This window comes from Tetrao urogallus, assembly GCF_951394365.1.
Source record: "Tetrao urogallus genome assembly, chromosome: 1".
Classification (NCBI taxonomy): Eukaryota; Metazoa; Chordata; class Aves; order Galliformes; family Phasianidae; genus Tetrao; species Tetrao urogallus.
Window position 1 is genome coordinate 50,657,338 of NC_136813.1, and position 6,696 is coordinate 50,664,033.

Consider the following 6,696-nt stretch of genomic DNA (forward strand, 5'->3'; position numbering starts at 1 on the left):
CTGGCTGCGGGCTCAGCAGCCACGTGTGCCCTCACACACAGTCTGGTGTCACCACGTCAGTGCCAAATGCTGTGTCCCCCCAGGGAACAGTCCCTTGCCCTGGGGACATCACATTGCTTCACATCAGCCTGGCCAGCTCCATGTCCTCAGGCCTCACGCAGCACATCCATGGCCGTAAGGCATGATTCATACTTCCGGCGTGGCTCTGTTTTGCAGTTCAGAGGTCTGAAGCAATCTGAGGGCTGCTTTTTTTGCAGGCCCACTGAAATTAATAACGTGAAATAAAAGGATGTGTGACATCTGAGAGGTCAGTACCTGCTGGGATAGCTTTGCATGTTTGTACACAGTGGAGGAAGCCAAAACTGGTTCAGCCGTCTCTGTGCTGCGCTCTGGGAGTGTCTGCTGAGCAAGTTACCAAAACAGCAGCTGGGGTTGGTTTCAAAAAGAGCTGTTTCTCTCCAGCAGAAAGTCTAGCAACAACCCAGATCTTCTGAATTGTGGCTGATGAAGGAGAGGGGACTTGTGAGCATGGCAGTCAGGCAGTGTGGTCTCCGTACTGGACCTTCTGCCAGAGGCTTTCACTGTGTGAGTTGACAGGACCCAAAAATACACCTTGACTGGAGCTGCTAAAAAGCCTTCCTTGGCATCTGATCACATGCATACCATGTTCCCTATGCCTGCAATCATTTCTCTAGCCAAGCCCTTGCCAAGCCCTACTTTTCAAGTAACCTCCCTTTTTAATGTCATATAATTGACAGTTCAGAAGGCTTTTCAGAGGGACCACAGTGATTCTGTTGCTTTTGTGGGAGGTGGTGGGGGAAATACCATCCCAGCTGCTGCATCAAAGCAGTTCACTGTTCCTGGTATGTAATGTATTTGAGCAAATTGTGATAGGTATAGATTATATAGTTAGATCGTCTGTGAATTAATAAATTACACAAATGTGCTAAGTTCTTATTCGACCAGTTCAGTGGTTAGAGAACCCTCAGAAACTATGGGAAATAAATTACACGTTGTTTTATGAAAATACCTTCTGCTACAAGAAGGGAAAAATCCCTACAAGTAGGATAATGGTGCGAACTACTCATACGAGCAGTGCGGTGCTGCAGTCGCATCATTTCCATCAAAAGTTTCTTTCCCAGTGAGGAAAATGCACGTGGCTTTATGATGTGGGAAAATCACTGCAGGAAAGACACCCTGCTCTTCTCATCTTCAAAGAGCTGCATTTGGATACTGCTCCAAAGGAAAACAAGTTTTGGTGATCATCCTCCTTGGCCGCGTTGTTGGTGTCGTGGCTGTGCTCAGGGTGGAGGTGCTGCTGGTGGCGGTGAGGCTTGCTGCAAGCGCCTCTCATTTCACAGGGTGTTAGACAGAGGAGATGCATTTAGTTCCTTGTTTTCAGCCTAAGGCCACCATGCTGAATGCCAGTGGAGCGCATTCAGAGATGTTGAAGTTGGTGACTGACAGTGCTACTGTGAGCCAGCAAGCTTCTCACACTTGGGAAGCTGCTAGGAAGGATTCCGCTTTTTACTGTAGCTGTTCTATCATCTCAGACTCTTGGCCTGGAGCTGCTGTTCTGAAGGAACACAGAGCTGGATGGATATCTCAAGTCTGGAGGCGCCTGTGGAGGCTTTAGGTACTCAGTATCACCAAGTATTTTTGCATATGTAAGCTTGTATTCACCTACAGCGGTGCCTAGAAATGCTTCTCATGTCACCCAAATGCCCACACGCTCATGGAGGTAAGGCTGAAGAGCAGCTCATAGCTGCATTCTTGAGAAAGTCATATAAATCACCAACACAGATTTCAAATTTGGTGACTTTGAGATGTTGGTATCCCTCACTAGGTTATAGGGAGGAATTTAGAAAATTATCATACCCCTCTGACGTATAGCATCAGGCATAATCTTCATATGGGTTTTATTCCATCATTGTGATTGTATCAATGCAAATATGATTTTATCCTTATAACTTAATGCGAATGCAATTGTAATCATAGAATCATAGAATGGCCTGGGTTGAAAAGGACGACAATGATCATCCAGTTTCAACCCCCTGCTGTGTGCAGGGTCACCAACCACCAGACCAGGCTGCCCAGAGCCACATCCAGCCTGGCCTTGAATGCCTCCAGGGATGGGGCATCCACAGCCTCCTTGGGCAACCTGTTCCAGTGCGTCACCACCCTCTGAGTGCAGAACTTCCTCCTAATATCTAACCTAAACTCCCCTGTCTTAGTTTAAAACCATTACAAAGGACCATTCTCGTATGCAAATACATTGTTTTATTCTAAATTGTTTGGGTGGACCCACTTTACTCTGTCTGATCTAGTTCTATGTATGGGAACTTCTGTTTGGTGTTTTTCTCCCCAGTCTACTTGGCGGTTAGATGGCTTGCACATCTTTTGCAGCTTTCAAAGGTCAGGCTACTTAATTTCCAGTTTGCTTCAGTCCTCTTTAAATGCGCATCTCAGATGCACTCATTTGTCTTCTAGATCAATTCCTCTTATCCCTCACAGAACGGCCTCTGCAGCAAGGTAATTCAAATATTCCTCTGTATGAAGTACAATCCAAAAATAATTTGCAACATACGGAGAGCCAATAAAGCAAATGCAACTGAATTAGTTACATCAAATTGTCAGCTAACTCTGCACTTTCTCATTTCAACCGCTCTATTTTCCAGATGTAGTACAGTATTTTTATGGACTGCCTAAACAGTGGCAATAGTTTTCTTCTAGCCATCTTTTTCTCTGTCCTGGCCCACTAATGTCAGGTGGAAGATGAATTAGAGTAATAACAAAAGCATATTTTTACTGCACAAAAGTTAGGCCTTTTGCATTCAGCCCCAGACTTTCTGCGTGAGTAAATGGAGTGAGAAGGGGAGGCTGGAGCCAGCAGAGATGCCTGGGTGACCCCTGCCAGGCAGTTCTGGGGCTCATGGTGCTGAGCATCTCCCCACCCACCCCCAGGAGCCAAATCCTCCTTGTTCTGACTTTCACCTCAGCTTCTCTTCTGAGCATATGTGCACCACGGGAACCCCGTGCTGCCTGCCAACTTCTGCTCCTTCACTTCTGTCTGAGGTTGTGGGGTTCTTAAAGCATCTTATGCCACACAGAGACATTTCCTGCAAGCTTATGAATCGTAAGAATCACAATATAGCCTGGATTGGAAGGGAACTTAAAGACCATCTGGTTCCAACTCCCTTGCTGTGAAAAAAAGCCTGTGTGGGAGTTATTTCCAGTTAGACTGACCAGACAGTCTTCATTCTCATAACTAAAGCAGGAAGCCACAAGGGTCTGAGTATTTAAAGCACTGCTTAATTAGGGATTCACTTTGTGTTGATGGTAGAGTGGCCAGGACATTCCTGGAGAGGACTTTTTGCAGACAGTGTCCAGCCCGCTCCATGCAATGTTTTGAGACCAAGGAGAAGATGGCGAAGGCTTCCTTCCAGGCTCGCTGTAAATAAGCCCATTTTGAGAAGTGTTCCAACTACTGGGTGAGATAAATTTGCTGGTATTTTACAGTGAATGCACCCCATGGGGCAGGTTTTGATGACAGAAATCAGGTATTGTGGAAAGCGAAGTGGTAGCACAGTGAGGAGGCATTGTACAACAAGAACCCAGCAGGGACACTTGAACAGAAATCCAAGCACAGCACCGTTGTTCTCTTACTTGCCTCTCACATCCGTCTGCATCAGATGATCACTCCAAGAGACACTTTGCCCCTTCTTGCTGAAATGAACCATTTTCTTGAAAGGGCCTGTCTTTTCGGAGCCTACATTCTTTCTTATTTGCCTGTTTCCTCTCCCTTTGCTGTAATTTTAGCCCAAATGGAGATGATCTTCTGTGACATGAGACCAGCCTTCAAGTTTTGGTGAATTCCACTGTAGGAGTAATTATCACAGGAATTGCTTTCAAATCCAAGTTTCCTGTGCAATACAATTATTCCTGTTTAAATAAAGGATGCCAGCAGTGCTACCCAGCAGCACCTCTCTATATAAATCCAGAGCTCTTTCTTCAGAGCACAGCTTGTTTTCTTCTTCTCTCAGAAAATGACTCGGTCAGAATCAAACGTTAGTCACTCAAAGTGCCCAAAATCAACCATCATTTCATAGTCAATTGAATCATTACTTTTATAAATAGCACAAACAAAGCAGTCTGTTTTACTTTCCTTTACTGTTACTACTACAAGAGCTGCTCCAAAAGTAGTGCCTCCCTTTTTATGATGTTGGCCCACAACTTCAGAGGTGGATGGTGGTGGTGGTATGGCAGTAGAGGATGCCATGTGATTTCCGGCCAATATCCCATTCCATGTTGTTGCTGCATGACAGATGGCAGCAGAGGGGCAGTCTGACAGAATGGCATCTGACATGGAAGAGTGTATGAAGCAAAGGAGTCTCACTGAATTCCCCCATGCAGAAAAAAGAGCACCCATTGACATTCACTGACACTTGCTGAATGTTTCCAGAGCCCAACCAATGGATGCGAGCACAGTGAGGCAGTGGGTGGTGCATTTCAGCAGTGCAGACAGCAACAGTGGGTCACCTCCACCGGTGCAGATTTTTTACAAGCGTGGCATGCTTAGCTGACTGTGTCGGAGAAGAGTGTTTCATAGCTGAAAATCTGCTCTGTCAGAGTGTTATTGTGTATCTGCTGTAGTTTCAATGGAAAGAAATAGGAGGCATCACTTTCAGAGCAACCTACATATTACTTCACAAATACTCGCAGAGAGAAACAGCTGTCTCTCTTTTGTATTTTAGCCTAATTCTAAGGCACAGCTGGATGTGGCTTCACGCTCCAGGAGCCTGCACACTTGAGTCAATTCACCATAAAACTGATACAAGAAAATGGCTCAAAATGGTTTGTGCAGCACCTTTAGTCTTCTCAGAGATGGAGACATGTAGGCTGTGCCTTCACCTCAGCTGCTTCGTAAAGCGCTGCTTAAATCAAGGAGCGACGCAGATGCATGTAGCCAGGACTGGACCAAAAATATTATTTATTTTGACCTTGGCAGGTTGAAAGCTCTGATATTTATACAGTAGTCTCACAGGTCACAACCTCCTCGGGTCACACAAACCAATGCAGCTTTAAGATACTGGAGTTCACGCCAATTTATAGCGGCTGAGACTCCAGCTGAAGGTTTTCAAGGCCATGGAATATACAGCAGCTCACATTGCTCCTGCTCTTTAATTTCCTTTATGTGTTTTTAAATAGATGTTTCATCTTCTAATCCAATGGTACTGTATAACTATACATCAGGCTCGGAGACAGTCCATTCCCCAGGCACTACCTGAAATATGGAAATAAAAGAAAGTGCAAAGAGATTTGTAAATAGCCTGATTTAACCAAAACGTGCTGCTTTGTCTTTTCTAAATAGATGGGGGGAGGTGTTGACTATCATCACTGCCATCTGCACAGAGGCTGATTTAGAAGGTGAGACATAATATTTCCTGCTCAAACAGGCACAAACAGGCCGCTCTCTCAAATCATGGTGGTTGATCTGTACCATTAAGAGAAATGTTTAGGGCTGCAGTGACCAGTAACTTCCTGCTCCCATCTCCCTCTGTGTAAAGAAAACTGTGGTAAGGTGAGGAGTGCATTCTTTCTAAAGCAGGCACAGCAGTGAGACACATAACCACAGCTAGCATATGTGCATACACCCCTCCTTGTTAAATTACCCCAGAGCAGTGAGTTGCACCCATGTCCCCTCACAACATACATCCCTACAGACCCCAAACCAGCAAGCAGCCCTGCATGAGCTGCAGCCATACCTCAGCACAGTGGAGATGTGTATGAGTAGCCCTGTTTTGGATCTGTCACACTCTGACAGAGAGGTCATTTGCTCATGGTTGATTTGGAGCTACCGTTGGCTCCTCCTCCTCCCACGTTAAACTGCAGCTAGTTGTTCTTCTGGGTCTTGGAGACCTAAACAGTTGTTTCCTGGGTTTTGTTCCCAACGACTTTTAAATTACTTCAGGGAAACAATTTCCATGCTACATTAGACCATAGCTGAAAAGATAATGGATCACACCTTTCAAACACATGGATAAGCTGGGGGGTCACCAGCCACCTTCACAGCTGGCTTAAGCACTGAACACTGAGATGGTGTTTCAGCGGATGCCCATCAAGGTTGCATGGAAAAAAATGGCTCTTAGCCCGTGCTCAGTGTGATTTCCCAGTTTAATCTGGTATTGATTTACTCCATAGCTCCCTTCTGGTGCATGCTACAGGCATGACAACATCTTTCTGGACCACGGCTTTGTGCAATTCCTCGCTGGATATTTAAGTTGTCTCTGAGGTTATTTACCCCATGCTTTCCCAGATGAAAATGGGTGAGAATAGCCAATTAAAACTTTTTTTTTTTATCTCACAGGAAAGCCGGTGTTTGATTTTTAAGCATTTGGTAGCTCTGATGAAGGAGCACATTTGATGTCACAGCAATGCACATTTTAGGAAGAGTAAGCACAATAAAATTATATGGCAACACGTATTATTCATTAGGCGTTTTGATTAAACAATTAGATTTTGCTAACAGCTGCCTGGCATGAGATATGGCCATTGAGGTGAGTTGTGTCTCAGCCCACAAAAGAGTTGAGCCATCACAAGTTTTACCTCACCTGTAATATTTTCAGTGGAGGAATGATCAATGGTGCAGCCATATCTAAAGGCACTGTGTGTTTGCAGATAGGAACCTCTCAGGAA